Here is a 20964-nt window from a genome sequence, read left to right on the forward strand (position 1 = left end):
TTTCACGAGATTAAGTATTGATTGAACTTAACCCGTTTGAAAAATATTTTAAATGCAAGAGTCGCCACCGTCTTTTATTTTATCCAAAAAGAGGAAGGGAAAAATAACGATAAATCCCTTTAGAGTTACGGGTTCGGGGGTTGGTTATGCAAAGGGAAGGTATTAGCACCCTCTACATCTGTGGTACTCCACAGGAACCTTTTTGCTTATGTTTATGTGAATGCTTTGCTTTTTTCGCTTTGATCGTTTGATTGGGGAGATGAGAAAAGAACTTGATTTTATTGTTTTTGGACTCGATAAAGTCGTAGACTTCATGCCTACGTATCTCCAAGGCGCAATGGAGAAATCAGAATCCACGTAGTTCTCCCAAAAGAAAAGGGGAAAGTCTGTTTTGTTGATTTTAGATTGGCGTGTCTTGCCATCTCTTGCTCGACCTAGGCGGGAGGCTTCGAGACTGACACGTCCTTTTGAAAATGTTTTTAAACTGAAAAGCCAAAGCTGGCAAAAGATTTGAACGAGCCTAAACCCTGAAACAATAAATAAATGGGCTCATTATAAGGAAGCCCAAGAGTAAGCTTGTGAGTGTGTGAAAAGGGTTTCTTAAACGGCGACCGTTGGAATCGCATCGGGTTTCTCTTTTTTGGATTTTTTGATTTTTTAACATAAAACGTGAACAATACGATTAAACACACAATACAGAAAATAAAAAATGCGAGAAAGTAAATTATTACAACACAGTTAGCTATGAATAGTTAGTATTACGAATAGTTAGTGGAGTTAATCGAGCTGAAACTGAAACGAAACGGTTAGTAACAACATAAACAAATATAAGAAACAATATAAACATTTACTTTAGACAAAATAAACATTTAATTAAAATAAACATTTAAACAAATAATTAATTTAACTAACATTTAAATAAAACATATATGCAAAATAATAATAAAAGATAAACAATATTTAGTAAACAAAAGTAATATATATATATATATATATATATATATATATATATAATATATATATATATATATATATATATATATATATATATATATATATATATATATATATATATATATATATATATATATATATTTTAGACAATAAATATATAGTAGACAAAAATAATATATGTGCACATTTAGACAAATAATATATAATAGACAAAAGTAATATATATATATATATATATATATATATATATATATATATATATATATATATATATATATATATATATATTATATATATATATATATATATTTAGATAAATAATATATTAAAACACATGTCGGCAAGCCGGAACTTTGCCGATTTCAGAGATAAGTGAAGAATATTACCTTGTGTGAAGAGGATGAACTTCTGATCGTCCAAATGATCGACCGAAAGCTGGAAACCGTCACCGACGCAGTGCTGACTCCGATTTCAGAGATAAGTGAAGAATATTACCTTGTGTGAAGAGGATGAACTTCTGATCGTCCAAATGATCGACCGAAAGCTGGAAACCGTCACCGACGTAGTGCTGGGTGCCTTCGTGAGTACCTGACTTCAACGTCGCTTTTGATCGGTGAAACGACGCCGGAATGAAATGAACCTTGGATATTTGTGACCTGGACTCAACGAACTTCAAAGATATGAAATCGGTTTTGTGTTTCGGTGAATAATCGGAACGATTTTGGGTTACCGAAAATGAAGAACAAGTGAAATACGGTAATGCTTTTGGAAAAATATTTCTTTTCAATTCTCTGTTTCTCTCACCACACGTTTTTTCCTTACTGATCCCCCCTCCTCCTTTTTTTTTCTTTCTTACTAACCACATCTATATATATATATTTAGATTACTTAAACAATAAGAAACCTAAAAAATATCTAACATAATATAATAATATATATTTAGATTACTTAAACAATAAGAAACCTAAAAAATATCTAACATAAATTAATAATATATATTTAGATTACTTAAACAATAAGAAACCTAAAAAATATCTAACATAAATTAATAATATATATTTAGATTACTTAAACAATAAGAAACCTAAAAAATATCTAACATAAATTAATAATATATATTTATATATTATATAATAATAATAATAATAAACTAATATAATATTAATTCTAATTAAATAAACTAATTAACAACTAAACACAATTAATATTAAGCACAAATAATATTAACGGCACACGATTAAAATACGATAAAATCGAGCGACACGAACACGATAAAAACGATGACAATTTGCACAGCAAAACAGACAAATTGATAAAACCAATAAACCAGTAAACCGGTAAACCAGTAAAATCAACAACACGACTCAAACAGACTCGATTAAATCACACGGCACAACACGTAATTAAATAAACAACCCTAGGCAATAATAAAATCAACACGACATCACGAAAACGCTGACAAACACAATCACAAATAATCGGACAATACGAAAACTCTAATATATTCGAAATACAGTCAAAATACCGACAAACAAACAATTAAATAGATAAAAACGCACAAAACCTAATCGAAGCGATGCCACGCACAATAGAGATAAGCGAGATAAATACGAGGCAACGATATCGTCCAGGTTTTGCTAAAACAACGAAATACAACACGGTAAGCAACGAAAACACACAAAACCTAATAAAACCAGTTGTCACGCGAAGTTTAAGAAATTGAGATGAATACGAGACAACGAGATTAATCAAGATGTGGTCAACAAAGCCAAAGTCAAATTTCGGGGTGCGACAATGGGTATAGGGTTAAAGTCCTTCATAGGCCTTTGATGATCCCTTCGGGGATACCCATTCTATTGTTGATTATACGGAGGTGGTGCCCTAGGTTGTTGGGCTTTAGGCCTAATGTATGTCTGTTGTGGGTACTGATTAGGATTTACTGTAGCCACATAAGGATTGTAAGGCATCTGGGAATACCCATCAATAGTAACAACATTGGTATCACCCTTCTTCGAATTATTGTTGTTAGAGTACCTTTTATTGTTATGTTGAATAGAAGATGATTTTCCGATCTTACCACAATTCAACCTATTCTCGATTCTTTCCTCGATTATTGTCAGATTAGAAAAACCTGTTGATATTGATCCTATCATATTTTTGTAGTATGTTCCTTGTAAAGTGCCCATGAACATATCCACTAGTTCACTCTCCAAAATCGGAGGTTGTACATGGGAGGCCAGTTTCATCCATCTCTGAGCGTACTCCTTGAATGATTTGTTTCCCTTTTGTGACAGATTATGTAATTGCATGCGATTAGGAGTCATGTCCAAGATATACTTATATTGCCTAAGGAAAGAATTATCTAGGTCTTCCCAAGTCTTAATATGGGTTCTCTCAACTGCATATCCCAATCTAAGTACGCCCCATTTCGACTATCTTGGAAATTGTGCATCATTAGTTTCTCATTTGCTGCATAGGCAATCATTGTCCTGACAAATATTCAGAGATGGTTCTTAGGAAAACTTATGCCCTTATACTTCTCAAACTCAGGGGCTTTAAACTTTAGAGGTATAACCACGGATAGTACTAACCACATCTCCATAACATCAACTCTGAAGAGATTGAAACCTTCAACAACCTTCAACCTTTCTTCCAGGATCTTATATTGTCATCAACCCTTGATTCCCCAATAACGGCGGAAGGGTGAGAAGATGTTTACTCTTTTGACCCATACCCATGTGGTCATCATCCTCACATTGTTGGCTTAGGTCCACGTAGTTGTTGTGTGGAACCCATATGTATACGGGACGAGATGCCTCACTCTAAATGAAAATCGGGATAGACCCTTCAGGATGAAGGAGTTAATTTTTGGTGAAGTGATATTAGCTTCAGTCCCTTGGATATCAGAGATGAATCCTTGCAGGGGGTTACCTTCCACAGATGGAGAGGTAGATGCGGAAGCAACCTTCCTTTTGTCAGCCTCAGCTTCAATTGTCAACATGTTAGTGATGGTGCGCGTGAGTTGGTCTATTTTATCTTTCATTCCCTTAACACTACCTTCACGTTGAGGAATTACTACACTTTAGAATTAGAATCAGATATTTTTCCAGAGAGATTTGGATCCTTCACACATTGTATTCCTGCCAGAATATTTTTTCTGGAATTTATTTCAACTATTTTGCAGTATCAAATTTTGCAGTTGTCTACTTTCAGAATGTTTAATTTATATCCCTTTTACTTACTGCTATTACTATTTTATGTTGGATTGCTTCTACATTCATATTTATATATATTTGTCAATTCACGTGTGTGTGTGTGTGTGTGTGTGTGTATATATATATATATATATATATATATATATATATATATTCACTTTTATCACTTTGTTAATTAAATCAATTTTTATATTTATGTCTAGTTTAGTTATGCAGAAAAATTACATGAGTTTAATTGAAATAGATATGTCTGACTAAGTTCTTAGAGTCTCGAATATGAGGATTGTCGCTCCGACGGGACTCGGTAAAATAAAAAAAATTGTATTATTATATCAAAATAATTTTCTGATTCTGAATTTTGTTTACAAAAGTTAACATTTTTGCGCGAAAGTGAAAGATATTTAGATATCAATTTCAGCACGATAGTGTGAAAGCGGTATCCGATCGTTAAAATTTGGATTTTTAATTTCTAAAAACAGCGGCAATGCTTTATTAATTAATTAAGGACTATTGATTTTCAAAAAGGTTTTCGGAACTGTAACTTGTAACTGCGACGACAGACGATTACAGTTCTGAAATTCAATATGGGTTTTGCAAAAGTGAACAGTATTTTTAAATTAATAACTCTTCCAAAAATTATTTTTAAAACGAAGTGAACTACTGAATTTTATCTAAGTTCCGAAGGTACCGGGAAATTACTTTTCGGTCTCCGTTTCTATTAATTCATAAACTAGTTATTTTAATTTGTTTTCAAACAAAACTTTTACTGATATCCTTAGATTTACATAGCGACAATAGATAACGGTAGGTTGACATTGATCTCTATGGGTTAGATATATTTCATACTATAACTAATTGTAGGCACCGTTGTCGGGGACTAACATTCAATGTTGTTATTTCGTTGTAGCACGGTATAGACTAAGGCGGTTTTCTTTTCTTTTTCTCTCAATTGTATGCCTCACACTCACTCAACCAAAGACGAGTTAGAACAACTGATTAACTAAATCAAGTGTTTTCTTCCTATCAAACGCTGATTACAAGAACTTTGAGCCATATTTATTCCTATGATTGAACCAGATAACATCCTCTTAAGGAATATGTTATTCCATCTGAGGACGAGTAACACTCAAGCATTGTTCCACCTGCAATCCATGCGAACACTTTCAAATTGAAACCTTCTCTGTTGTAGATAGTGCAACAGAACCAGTTCTTTAGAAATCCCACCGAGGACCCCAATTTTCATCTATGAGTGCTTATACAGTATACAAACACATTAAAGAGTAACAGAGTCGATTCTAAATCCATTTTTTTACATTTATTTCCTTTTTCCCTAAGAGATAGAGCCAGTGCATGGCTACAATCTCTACCCACAAACTCCATCACTACTTGGAACGAACTCAAGAAGGCATTCTTATCCATATACTTCCCACCAAGCAAAACAATAGTGCTGAAATCACATAACTATGTTTAGACAAACCGAAGGAGAATCACTCTTCGAAGCGTGGGAACGATATAAGGACATGATGAGACTATGTCCTCATCATGGTCTATAAAAATGGCTTATCATTCATAATTGTCTGATTTGCAATACAAGAATGACCATAGACGGTGCAGTTGGAAGAGCCTTGATGGACTAACCCTTCAATGAAGTTTACCAACTTATTGAAAACATGGCCCAGAAGGGAGAAATGTTCGAAGAAAATGTCTTAGATCATGTAAGTGTTAAGGTTGATCCACTTACTCAGAAGATCAACAACTTAACTATTACCCCTCCAACTACCGTAGCTGCTGTGACTCCAAACTTCGAGACCTGTGGAGTCCAAGGGCATGTCACTACTGATTGTCAGATTTTGACAGAAACTATGCGAGACCAAGTTAATTATACACAAGGAAATCCTTACCCAAACACCTATAATCCTGGATGGAGAAATCATACAAAATTTTCCTACAAGAACAACAACACATTATTTGCTCCTAGTCCACCAACAACAACACCTATAGGTTTCCAAAAAGGAGTCAATAATGCTTCTTCCGCTCCTAGAAAATCAAATATGGAATTAATGATGGTAAACTTAATCGCAACTCAGACCCATCAAAACAAAGAATTCATGAATCAAAATGTTTACACAAATGAGTTGGTGAACAATTGGCGAACAAGGTTGACGCCATGGCTACACACAACAAGATACTTGAGACCTAAATCTCTCAAGTAGCCCGACAACAATAAGCTATTGTTGCTACCGCTAGCACATTTATAGGCCAACCTCAAACCAATCTAAAAGGTCATGATAACACCATCACACTACGAAGTGGGACAGAACTAGATGGACTCGTTGATCCAGAAGTTTCAGACCCTTTGATGTATAAGAGAGTTAATAAAGAACTAGAGAATATGATTGATAAGAGCCAAGTAGGAACACCAATAGCTGATAATGAGGATATGTCCTGAACTAAAGAAATTGTTGAGAAAGAGAATCCATATGTACCTCCACCACCTTATAAGTCACTTATATTATACCCTCAAAGACCTTCCAAATCTAAGAATAAGGGTCAATTTCAAAAATTCATCGAGATCCTAAAGCAATTTCACATTAATATACCTTTCACGGAGGCTATTACACAAATTCCCTCATACGCTAAGTTCCTCAAAGAGATCATATCTAATAAGAAGAAACTTGAAGATGTTGAGATAGTGGCCCTCACTGTAGAGTGTGGCGTTGTTATCCAAAACAATATTCCACCAAAGTTGAAAGGCCTAGGTAGTTTTTCTATTCCATGTGTAATTGGAAAGTTTGTCATCGACAAGGAATTTTGTGATCTAGGAGCTAGTGTTAGCTTAATTCCCCTCTCTATTTGTGAAAAATTGATCGCTCTGTTAAGTAACCTGTAGGTATACTGGAAAACATTTCAATGTGGATTGGCCATTTTTACATTCATACACACTTCATAGTGATGGACATAAAGGAGGAGTCCAACATCCCCGTCATCTTACGAAGACCATTCTTAGCCACAGTCGGTCCGATCATAGATGTGAGAAGAAGGAAACTAACCTTTGAAGTTAGGGAGGAGAAAATTGAGTTTATTCTTTCCCAATTTTTGAAATCTCCGGCTATTGATGATACCTATTGTTTTATAGACATTATTGATGAGTGCATAAAAGAGCTAGTATCAAAAACACCACCGACTATAGAGTTGGTTGATCTTCCAACTACTGACATGGTAAAAGAAGATGAGGATGAGTAATATCGCCCATATGTAGAGTATAGCCTAAGAGAATGTATTTCACTTACTCCTAATGCTATGCCTAGCCTTAAGCAACCATCAATAGAACTTAAGGAACTACCCAAAAATCTGAGATGTGAGTTTCTAGACGAGCAACTTGATCGTCCAATTATAGTTAATGTTAATCTTGATAGAGAAGAAATTGAGAAACTCTTGGTTGTGTTAAGGAATTACCCTGCAACTTTAGGCTACAACATCTCTTATCTAAAAGGAATTATCCCCTATATCTGCCTACATATAAATATGCTTAAAGAGGACTCTAAAGCCTCTAGAGAACATCATATGAGGATTAATCCTATTATGAGTGATCTAGTTAGAAAGGAAATGCTAAAGTTGCTTGAAGCTGGAATAATTTATCTAATATCAGATAGTTAATGGGTCAGCCCAGTACATGTAGTACAAAAGAAAGGAGGAGTAATAGTAGCTAAGAATGAAAAAGGTGAATCTCTAGCTATGCATGTGGAGACAGGGTGGAGAATATGTATCAACTATAGAAAATTAAACAAAGCCACTCAAAAAGACCATTTCCCCTTTCCTTTAATTGACCAGATGCTTGAACGTTTGGCTAGGCACACATATTTTTTCTACTTAGAAGGATATTCAGGACTCTTCCAAATCCTAATCCATCCTGGTGACCAGGAAAAAACTACCTTCACTTGCCTCTATGGCACATACACGTAAGGATACCTTGCTAATTTAGAGAAGGTACTAGAGAGGTGCGTGAAAGTTAACTTAGTGTTTAATTGGGAGAAATGTCACTTCATTGTAAAAGAGGGCATAGTTCTAGGATGTATAGTATCTAAAAGAGGAATCAAGGTTATTGAGAACCTATGACCACCTAAGATTGTCAGAGAAGTCTGGAGTTTTCTAGGACACGCTAGTTTCTACCGATGTTTTATTAAGGATTTCTCTAAAATAAAATAAAAACCCTAACTGGTCTCTCGATGAAGGACGTTGAGTTTATCTTTGACAAAAAAAAAGCCTTGAATAATTTCAACTCCTTAAACATGCCCTGATCTCTTCACCTATTATGCAACCTCATGATTATAGATAACCATACGATATCAAGTGTGACGCAAGTGATTATGTAGTATGCGATGTCTTAGGACAATGAAAAGATCTAAAAAAATCATGCCATCTATTATGTGTGTAAAACCCTATATGGAGCTCAAGCAAACTATGCCACAACTGAGAAAGAGCTCCCAGCTATAGTATACACAATTGATAAATTGCGTTCATACTTAGTGGGAGTTAAAATCATTATCTACACAGATCATGCAGCTATAAGGTATCTATTGAGCAAGAAATATATAAATCCAAGGTTACTTCAATGGATCCTACTGTTGTATGAATTTGACTTAGAAATCCGAGACAAAAAGAGAACAAAAAACGTCGTAGCTGACCACCTGTCTAGACTAGATAATATTAAGTCTAAGCATGTGCCCATAAACGACGATTTTCCCTATGATAGACTAGTCGCATTACTTGGAACCGAAGATCCTAGTTGTGCTCACTGCACTAATTATTTTGATAAAGGTAGCTCCAACATTAAAAATGTAACAAAAGAAGAAGTTGCCCTAGCGCACACTACAGTTCCATGGTATGATGACTCCGTAAACTACCTAGCAGGAGAAGTCCTGCCTCCAGATATGCCTTACCAACAAAAGAATAAATTCTTCCATGATCTGATACAATTCTATTGGGATGAACCCTCATTTTCAAAAGAGGAGCCAATGGTATCTACCGTCGTTGTGTTCCTCAGGAGGAGATTGAAAGCATCATGACCTAATGCCATGCCTCTCCCTATGGGGGAAATGAGAGTACATCAAAAACATGCGTGAAAATTCTTCAAGCAAGCCTTTATTAGCCCAACATATGTCTTGATGTCCATTCTATGGTCGTCAGATGTGACCGGTGTCAATGCACTGGAAACATTTCGAAACGAGATGAAATGCCATTCTAAAATATTTTAGATGTTGAAGTTTTTGATGCTTGGGGGATTGATTTCATTGGTCATTTTCCATCCTCAATGGGAAACAAGTACATACTCATTGTAGTATATTACATATCTAAATGGATAGAGGTCATCACCTCTCCTACCAATGATGCACGACTAGTGATTAAAAGTTTTTAAAACAATATTTTTCCTAGATTCGGTGTTCCTAGACTAGTCATAAGTGAGAAGGATCTCCCTTCATATCTAAAATATTTGAAAAACTTTTGCAAAAGTATGGAGTGCAACACCAAATAGTTACCCTTTACTATCCATAGACCAATGGCCAGGTAGAAATTCCAACAGACAGATTAAGCATATATTAGAGAAAATAGTTGCCACTTCTAGAAAAGACTAGTCAACTAAGCTTCTAGAAGCACTATGGGCCACTAGGACAACCTATAAAACAACCATAGAAACTACCCCATTCAAATTTATGTGCGAAAAATCATGTCATTTTCCAGTTGAGCTTGAGCATCAAGCCTATTGGGTCGTTAAGACCCTAAATATGGACTATAAATTTGTTGGCGGAAAATGAAACTTAGATCTACACGATTTAGAAGAGTTAAAGCTAGATGCCTACGAGAATGCTAAAATCTATAAAGAAATGACCAAGAAATGGCACGCCAAGTGAATCACAAGAAGAGAATTCGCATAAGGGGATCTAGTACTTCTTTTCAATTCCAGATTAAGACTCTTTATAGGGAAGCGTCATTCCTAATGGTTGGAACCGTTTGAAGTAACAAAAGTAATGTAATCTGGTGCAGTTGCAATGTGGAGTAAAATAACCAAACCGTTCATAGTGAATGAGAAGAGGCTCAAGCATTACCACAATGAAGAGGAAATAAATTACTATGCTAGTTTAAAACTAGATGATCCACCTGCCAGTCCACCCGAAAAATGAATGTAAAACACGTCGAGCTAACGACATAAAACAAAGCGCTACGTGGGAGGCAACCCACAGATTTATTTTCAAATTCTTTTTTCCCCAATAAAATAAGTGGTGAATTAAACCTTATTGAGCATCACTGACATTATTTATGTTTCATTTTTAGGTCACCTTCATTCTCCATAGCATTTTCAACTAACAATTATTTGTGAATGCAGCACATCGACAACCAGAGGATCATTTTAAAGAATGGAAATCAGATGAGGCACTTTGAAGATTTGTCATAGAGAACTATTTATCTAACCAGGTACATTGATTTTCAATGCCTAACAACATTAGGCCTACATGACAACCTCAGATATATGTTCAACCAGATTTGATGGGACCAATTCTTAGTTGCAAGACACCCCACCTACCGGAACCTCACACTTGAGTTTCTTAGTTCCTTTCATTACTAATAGAAAAGTAGGCGGAAGATATAAGGGTGGTATTATCTTTAGACTGTTTGGGCATGATTATAAATTTAACCATACTGAAATAGGAGGCTTATTAGGATTTCAAACTGGATCTAATACCTTTATTGAGGATCCGAGTGATATCTTCATGCAATATAAGTTTGACAATTTATGGGGTAGCATCACCATGATATCCCCCCATAACCATGAAAGGATGAATTCAACCCTTATTCATAACCCAACTATAAGCTACTTTCATATGGTTTTATCACAAACCTTCTTTGGAAAGAGTGATAACACTTAAATACATAAATACAAAAATCAGACCCTATACCTTTTGACTTCCATCTTTCCAACTTCTACCCACTGAAATTCACTCTTAACTCACGCCCACTCACATTTACTCTTCTCTCTTTCCAAAACCTTTTCACAACCTTCAAACCTCTTACTTTCCCTCTTCCAACATTATCTCACCTCTATATAAACTCAACTTCTAAATCAAACTCCACACCTCTCATTATATGATTATCACCTACAAAACAAATTTCCTCAACCCCACTTCAATTTTCACTTTCCAACAATGGCTCAAAGGAGGGATATCGATGACATGAGTATTATATTTCGGGATGGAAGGGATGGTGCAAAGCAGAGAAAGCCCTATGAAGCTCTGTTCCACTGAATCATTGTCCCAAAAAGGTATGTCAACGACTCTTGTTTATGCAGTTTAGGATTATATGACAGTGTTCATGGATGCTGGATATGGTAGGATTATCTCACTTATGTGCATAAAAATACCCCACCTATGTTAGACTCACCTTAGAATTCATAATCACTTTTTCATATGCTACACAGCTAGTGAGTCGTAGCACTATAGGGACGGCCGACTTCAGGATATTTAACCGAGAGTATCAGTATAACCAAAATGATATAGTTGATATGTTGAATTTCCTACATGGTGATGATGTTGTTTGTAAAACCCACTTAGATACAGAGTGGGCACATGAGTTTGTTCGTTTTTGGAAACAACTGATTGGTAACCTTGCTAATAATTTTTAGGGGAGTAATGCTACCCATGTGCATAACCGAGTCATAAGATACTTTCTCAAAATATTAGCACATTCCATTTTTAGCCGAGAAAAAAATAGTTGAATAAATTCCAAGAGCTACTTTATATTGATTGTGTTTTTGAACCAATGTGTGTTAATTCAGCCTCGTTTATGCTAGCGTATATGCAAGAAATTTGCACTTCTAAAAAGAGGACTATCTCGATTGGAGGAGTTATTACCTCCATAGCACGCACATATCTTTATATGCAGAGCTTGCTACACTTGATCCTCTACCCACACCTTTCCCTAGCGCACACTACAATTCCATGGTATGATGACTCCGTAAACTACCTAGCAGGAGGAGTCCTTCCTCAAGATATGACTTACCAACAAAAGAATAAATTCTTCCATGATCTGAAACAATTCTACTGGGATGAACCCTCATTTTCAAAAGAGGAACCAATGGTATCTACCGTCGTTGTATTCCTCAGGAGGAGATTGAAAGCATCATGACCTAATGCCACGCCTTTCCCTATGGGGGGAAATGCAAGTACATCGAAGAAATGCGTGAAAATTCTTCAAGCAAGCCTTTATTAGCCCAACATATGTCTTGATGTTCATACTATGGTCGTCAGATGTGACCGGTGTCAATGCACTAGAAACATTTCGAAACGAGATGAAATGTCATTCTAAAATATTTTAGATGTTAAAGTTTTTGATGTTTAGGGGATTGATTTCATTGGTCATTTTCCATCCCTAGTGGGAAACAAGTACATACTCATTGTAGTATATTACATATCTAAATGGATAGAGGTCATCACCTCTCCTACCAATGATGCACAAGTAGTGATTAAAAGTTTTAAAAACAATATTTTTCCTAGATTCGGTGTTCCTAGACTAGTCATAAGTGAGAAGGATCTCACTTCATATCTAAAATATTTGAAAAACTTTTGCAAAAGTATGGAGTGCAACACCAAATAGTTACCCTTTACTATCCATAGACCAATGGCCAGGTAGAAATTCCAACAGAGAGATTAAGCATATATTAGAGAAAATAGTTGCCACTTCTAGAAAAGACTGGTCAACTAAGCTTCTAGAAGCACTATGGGCCACTAGGACAACCTATAAAACAACCATAGAAACTACCCCATTCAAACTTATGTACGAAAAATCATGTCATTTTCCAGTTGAGCTTGAGCACCAAGCCTATTGGGCCATTAAGACCCTAAATATGGACTATAAATTTGTTGGCGGAAAATGAAACTTAAACCTACACGATTTAGAAGAGTTAAAGCTAGATGCCTACGAGAATGCTAAAATCTATAAAGAAATGACCAAGAAATGGCACGCCAAGTGAATCACAAGAAGAGAATTCACATAAGGGGATCTAGTACTTCTTTCCAATTCCAGATTAAGATTCTTTATAGGGAAGCTTCATTCCTAATGGTTGGAACCGTTTGAAGTGAAAAAATTAATGCAATCTGGTGCAGTTGCAATGTGGAGTAAAATAACCAAACCGTTCATAGTGAATGGGAAGAGGCTCAAGCATTACCATAATTAAGAGGAAATAAATTACTATGCTAGTTTAAAACTAGATGAGCCACCTGTCAGTCCACCCGAAGAATGAATGTAAAACACGTCGAGCTAACGACATAAAACAAAGCGCTACGTGGGAGGCAACCCACAGATTTATTTTCAAATTCTTTTTTCCCCAATAAAATAAGCGGTGAATTAAACCTTATTGAGCATCACTAACATTATTTATGTTTCATTTTCAGGTCACCTTCATTCTCCATAGCATTTTCAACTAACAATTATTTGTGAATGCAGCACATCGACAACCAGAGGATCATTTTCAAGAATGGAAATCAGATGAGGCACTTTGAAGATTTGTCATATTGAACTATTTATCTAACCAGATACATTGATTTTCAATGCCTAACAACATTAGGCCTACATGACAACCTCAGATATATGTTCAACCAGATTTGATGGGACCAATTCTTAGTTGCAAGACACCCCGCCTACCAGAACCTCACACTTGAGTTTCTTAGTTCCTTTCATTACTAATAGAAGAGTAGGCGGAAGATATAAGGGTGGGATTATCTTTAGACTGTTTGGGCATGATCATAAATTTAACCGTACTGAAATAGGAGGCTTATTAGGATTTCAAACTGGATCTAATACCTTAATTGAGGATCCGAGTGACATCTTCATGCAATATGAGCTTGACAGTTTATGGGGTAGCATTACCATGATAGCCCCCCCTAACCATGAAAGGATGAATGCAACCCTTATTCATAACCCAGTTATAAGCTACTTTCTTATGGTTTTATCACAAACCTTTTTTGGAAAGAGTGATAACACTTAAATACATAAATACAGAAATCAGACCCTAGACCTTTTGACTTCCATCTTTCCAACTTCTACCCACTGAAATTCACTCTTAACTCACGCCCACTCACATTTACTCTTCTCTCTTTCCAAAACCTTTTCACAACCTTCAAACCTCTTACTTTACCTCTTCCAACATTATCTCACCTCTATATAAACTCAACTTCTAAATCAAACTCCACACCTCTCATTATATGATTATCACCTAAAAAACAAATTTCCTAAACCCCACTTCAATTTTCACTTTCCAACAATGGCTCAAAGGAGGGATATCGATGACATGAGTATTATATTTCGGGATGGAAGGGATGGTGCAAAGCAGCGAAAGCACTATGAAGCTCTGTTCCACTGAATCATTGTCTCAAAAAGGTATGTCAACGAATCTTGTTTATGCAATTTAAGATTATATGACAGTGTTCATTGGATGTTGGATATGGTAGGATTATTTCACTTATATGCATAAAACGACCCCACTTATGTTAGACTCACCTTAGAATTCATAATCTCTTATTCATATTCTACACAGCTAGTGAGTGGTAGCACTATAGGGACGGTCGACTTCAGGATATTTAACCGAGAGTATTAGTATAACCAAAATGATATAGTTGACCTGTTGAATTTCCTACATGGTGATCATGTTGTTTGTGAAACCCACTTAGATACAGAGTGGGCACATGAGTTTGTTCATTTTTGGAAACAAATGACTGGTAACCTTGCTAATAGTTTTTAGGGGAATAATGCTACCCATGTCCATAACCGAGTCATAAGATACTTTCTCAAAATATTAGCACATTCCATTTTTGGCCGGGAAAACAATAGTTGGATAAATGACAATAGCTACTTTATATTGATTGTGTTTTTGAATCAATGTGTGTTAATTCAACCTCGTTTCTGCTAGCGTATATGCAAGAAATTTGCACTTCTAAAAAGGGGACTATCTCTATTGGAGGAGTGATTACCTCCATAGCACGCACATATGTTTATATGCAGAGTTTGCTACACTTGATCCTCTACCCACACCTTCCCTTGATATTCTTGCATGTCGTCATATGCAGTTGATTAAAAATACGAGGGATCAGAAATATTCATTGATGATTAGTAACAAAGAGGTCCCTAGTGTTGATTTACCATGTTCGGACCGCACGAATGTGTAGAATAGGGCAAATTGGATTTATAATTTGAATGTTGGTACTGAGGCCGGACCGGTGACCATGGACATTCCTGAGAATATTAATCCAGGAGGTGACACCGATGAAGAGTATGACCAAATAGAGCAAGGCTCTTCTGTGCATGAACTACCCCCATGTTATTCCCCATATGTTCCTGCTTCACTGCTGTAAGACCCCAATTTTGACCCTAAGATCCCTCATGCTACTCCATCACATGCATTAGCATTGGGATCATACCTTGGCATCCTCCTTACCCCTTATTCATTGGGTTTGTATTGGGAGAGATCACCAAGCACCATTTGATTTTATCATACCTTGTACTTGATCATTTACTAACCAAAATACCAAAAATATGTCTTTTCATTTGTCTAACTCTTTTGTAGGAAGGGCACATGATCACCTTTGATCTATCAAGTTTATATCTAGGGTTTAAGACCCTCATTGCTAAGAGAAAAAACAATATTGGTCTATAATGGCTTTAGACATCATATATGAGTCCCTATGATCTTTAAATGTTATTTTGGTCAAGAAAGCATCAAGAGTTTGGAATTCGTTTGCCTTGGAAACCCTAGTTCATCTGGGTATCTTGTGTAACTTCTTCACCAAGCTTCTTCAACATTTGATCAAATACTTCAAGGGATACTTCAAATTTCATCATCTTATGCATATATGATCTCCCATGAGTCCCAAAAGTCAATAGAATTGCAAGCTAGCAAGTTGGTTGATGGTGGTTGACCTGGGGATTTCATATGATCAAAACTGGGGTCCCCAGACCCAATCTCCTACAATTTCTATCATATGAAAATGATTCCAAGAGAAAATTTACTCTAAATTACATTCCAAACAACTTTCATGTTGAGGTCTAGAGCTATTTTTGCTTGGAAAGTCATTTTTTATGTTGAAAGATTATAGGTTATTTTGTCTAAACCCTAATTTGGAGGTCAACTTCCCAAGGCCGTAACTTGCTCAATTTTTATGAGATGAGAGATTTCCAAGTTTCAAAATCAAATTCAAGGTATATAATTCAACTTTTATGTTTGGAGGAAGAGATAATTCAACTTTTATGAGCATTTGATATGAGGATACATTATAGGTCATTCTGGACTAATACCATTGAACAAGTGATTTTCCTCAACTTCAAAAATGTATAACTCATTCATATTAAATCCAAATGAGGTCAAATTTATTACCATTTTGAAGGACTTTGAAATATATACAACTTTTATGAAGACAATTTTCTCATTTGAAGCTCACACAAAAAGTTTGCCAAGGTGGAATAAGTGAACATATGGCTTGACACTTAGAAAAAAATTTGATATGTTAAAATTTCCAAACTTCCACCTCAAAATTCACCATGATACAAGCTTCAAATGGAAAAATGTTCAACATAATAGTTGTTCCTCTTGATTAAGCTTTCCAAAAAAATCCAATTTCATTCATTTTGGACAAGATTTGAATGGTCTGCGCATAGCTTGAACATGGCATCATCATTTGGCAAAATCAAAACTTCAAACAGCTGTGTACAATTGCCTTGCATTCCAAGTTGATTTCAGACTCATTCACACTTGATTATGGACCTAAAGGAGTGACTTCATGGGGTTGTACACGCCCATGCAAGCATGCATCATCCATTGCCAAATTTGGAAATTCAATTTGAAGGTGCAAATAACATGTGATTCAGGTATAAATAGAAGGCTCTAGGTTCAGAATTGAGGATCCCTTCGCGCCAGCTTTGCTCCAAGACCCCGAACTCTTCCATTTGAAAGGATAATCTTGAGAATTTTCTTTGAAAATTGAGTTTGAATCTCACTATTTTGAGATTCAAAACTCCAGGGATCCAAAGCCTTTGTTTGATTCTAATTTACTTCTGCAAGCTTCCTGAGTGAGATCAAGCACGAATTAAAGCAAGAGAAAGCAAATTCTGATCTGCATTTAAGGTATTTTCCAGAAATTTTCATCTCTTCGATTCTCACTTAATTCTCCATAATTCTCTTGGTTCCTTGGTTGTCTGAAGTCCTACCAATGTAGGCAAGAAGATTAGGTTGCTTCGAGGTCAAATCGAAGCAACTCAGATCATGCACCTCAAATTTCAACTCCATGTATCTCTCAATATACTTGGAGTTAGGATAAATTGAGGTCAACTTCATGTTCAGTGTCATTTTTACTTTAAAATCATGTCCTTCTTTTTTATTTTAGTGATGGTTATGATTGGACCAGTCCGGTGAGGCTCGCTTGAGAAGGTGACCGGAGATTTTCTCCGGTGGTGAGTTGGCAAGATCCAGAGCCACATGATCTATTCAATTTGTTTTAATCACGAGCGTTGGTTTTGATTACTTGTTTTGTGTCATGTTGACTCAAGTCCACCATGGAACGCGCGCTTGTGACCACTTGATTTGCCACCTCAATTAAGGAGGGAGATCAAGTGGTCCACGTTTTTTCTGATTATTTGAATTTCATTTTAATTGTGTTATTTTCATTAATTCATATTAATTTTAATATTGATCCAAAAAATATGAGAGTTTCACCAAAAAAAATTAATAAAATCCTCTTTCATTTTCTGAAATAAAATTATTTTTTGGATCATTATTAATATTTTTCATTATTTAATTGATTTTGTGAATATTTTTAATTGTTTAAAAATAGTTTTAATTTTTCAAAAATTATGAAATTTTTTCTCCAAGGTCCTTTGACCTAGTTTGACCTATGATAAATCTCATTGCCATTTCTTTGGTGTTTTGATGAGGTTTTAGAAAATTGACCAACCATAATTTAATTTAATGCATATTTTAATTATTTTTAATTGATTAAATGTCAAATAAATTGTGTAGAGCCATTTTAATTGACTTGTTGAGTTTGACTTGTGTTGTTGGGCCTTGGTCAAGGTTGATTTGACTTTGTTAGGTTAAGATCATTGGATTTAGGGGATTGATGAAATGTACATTTCATCTCCCAAAATGAATGAATGATCTTAATTTGGTAAAAGTCCTCCTTTGACCAATTTGTGTTGATTCCATTCCTCCTCCCTCTTCATCCCATTCCCCTTCTTTATTCATTCATGTCATGGACCTATGATATCTCTATATCCTAAGGCTAGTTGATTGCAAAATCAACATGAGTATGGATGAGATTAGGTTCACCACTTTGCATATTCTTTTGTGTGTGGTATATTTCATGAGCATAGTCCATTATACTATCTCTCTAACATGCATTAACACCAAAATTCTATTGCCCGACCTCAAATAGTTGTGACTTCTACATAAGTCCAATTACGATTGCTTAACATAGCGCTAAATTTGTGACACAAAAAGGCATAGCATTCTAGTAAGTGAGATTGTAAGTCTCCCCTCTTTCATGGTATTATGTGGAAACTTGGACTTTTTTCTTCCTTTGGAAGATGTCTTGGTTCAAGGATTCATGCTTGTGATAAGTGGGTTGAGTGTTCTCCAAAGAATGACTTAAATAAAACAAAGCAAAAGCAATACTAACTTTTAATCAACTAACAACTAACATTTAATTTCAAGTCATTTACTTTTATGCACTTTAAATTTTAAGCTTTTATTCATTTGCCATTATTCATACCATTCAATTTGTTTACTTTAATGTCATTTTCACTTTGCCCACTTGGGCCATATTTTGTGATATTGTGTTTGTATATACTTGTTTGTGTTTTATAGTCTTTTGACCTTAATGTACATAATAACAATAAAAACCCATAAAAGACATTTTGTGTGGACTGTTGGTTTGATCTGAGACTTTGGACTTAGAATTAGGCAACACTCCCTATGCAAAACGACTTGGCCAATGCCAACTTTCATGGAACCAAGTGCTTGTGAAGTAAACATTCATCTGATACAGTATTGAAGATTCATTTGAGTTCATCTGCAACATGATCATATTGACGTTGTTATTTTGAACCTGTGTCTAATGTCATCTTTGAAGTCATCTGATACATGGGAGATTTTTGAAGAAGATCATGGAGTTGTTAAGCTTGGATGTGACTATCTTTATTTGATGCCTTGCTCTTCATCTTGTTATTGGTGTATTGATATTGCTTGATTATAAAGTCCAAGGGAGATTTGAGTTTCTATATGACATTCTTGTCTATTGGATTGCATCCCATTGGTCATATCTTTTCAACTCTTAACTTTTAATTTTTGCTTAGGATTAGTCTCTTCATCTCTTCCCCACTTCTTTAATTTCAAATCTCTCCCTCCTTTTAAAAAATTATTTGCTTGTGTTTTATAACTTAGACCATATTGCAAATTAGAAACTTTGGCCTTATGCCATTGCATTTTTAAACTCTTTTCTTAATCAAACTTGTAAATGAACCTAACTATACTTGACTTAAAATTTCAAAAGACAAAAAGAACTGACACTCATTCAAATCTTTTTAGGCTTTTTGTTCCTTTGTTAAACTTAAATTTTTGTTAAAAGAAATACACCCAATTTGAAATTGCTACCACGAACTACGAGGTTTTGATCCCTCATTTTTATGTTGGTACTAGGCACAAGTCCGAAGGTCTTGTCAAACACAAAAATATAACTAATGAATTCTTTTCTCATCCCTCCACTCTATTTATTGCAAACATCTTTTGTACAAATACACATGCACACAAGAAAGGGCTCCCTAGGAGTACCTAGGACACTTTGGGTGCTAACACCTTCCATCTGTGTAACCAACCCCCTTACTTGTAATCTCTGGAATTTTATTAGTTTTGATTTGAAAACTTCTTATCTTTTGGGTTTTGTTCGTACTTTTCCCTTTTCCCTTGGAAACAATAAAAGCGCGGTGGCAACTCTGGTTTTATTAACGTCTAGCTTATCCATAGCTTGATGGTCATGAATTTATCGCTACATAAATTAAGTGGTGACTCTACTGGGGAGTAGTCTCCAGTGGGTTTAGCCTACTTTTTTGTGTGTATATAATTGTATATTTGATGTATGTATATTTGTTTGTATGATATAATCTGCTTGTTGTGCTTGGTGATTTCTGAGTGGTGAGATAAGTTCTAACCCGAACTTGAGTGCAATTAAGATAGGAGGATGGTATAGTCATGTTCGACTTGTGTGGAGTAGTCCTTAACAAGTCGGCTTGAGACCCATCTACTCAGTGGATACCCTTTTAGAGTTATGAATGTCACACAAGTTATTTGTGGTTAGCCATTACTTTCTTTGATTTGGGGTCCGAGAAGCTGAGGATCGTAGAACATTTAACCCCTCTTGGCCTATTTAGGATGTAGTGCAGAGACTGTTCAAGTGTAGACTTGATAATAGTAGTTACGCGATACTCCACTCAGATGAGTTTCTCTTGAGAATATTATGGGTTGATGAGTCAGTCATCCTAACCTGTAATATCCGATAGATGGAATTAAGACTCTAGGAACTTTTTAGAACATGACCTACAGGTTTTATCCTTAGTTCACTTCTTTGGGATGGTCCTTACCCAAACCCCATGCTCGTGACTCACGACAAACCCTTGATTCTTGGTTGATCCAATCAGGTCTTCTCAATATCAATGGAACTTGGGTGTTGATAAGGTGTAAACCATAATCCACCAAAATGGATGA

At 35.4% G+C, this 20964-nt stretch overlaps 1 non-coding gene across 1 annotated transcript; it reads right to left on the minus strand.

Annotated features, from left to right (window-relative positions):
• Nucleotides 1-5610: 5610 nt before the first annotated feature.
• Nucleotides 5611-5718, minus strand: LOC127077081 (small nucleolar RNA R71). The gene has a single exon (XR_007787066.1). It is a non-coding gene; the product is annotated as a small nucleolar RNA R71 (small nucleolar RNA).
• Between the last annotated feature and the right edge of the window lie 15246 nt (nucleotides 5719-20964).

The sequence above is a fragment of the Lathyrus oleraceus genome, chromosome 4 (assembly GCF_024323335.1).
Source record: "Lathyrus oleraceus cultivar Zhongwan6 chromosome 4, CAAS_Psat_ZW6_1.0, whole genome shotgun sequence".
Lineage (NCBI taxonomy): Eukaryota > Viridiplantae > Streptophyta > Magnoliopsida > Fabales > Fabaceae > Lathyrus > Lathyrus oleraceus.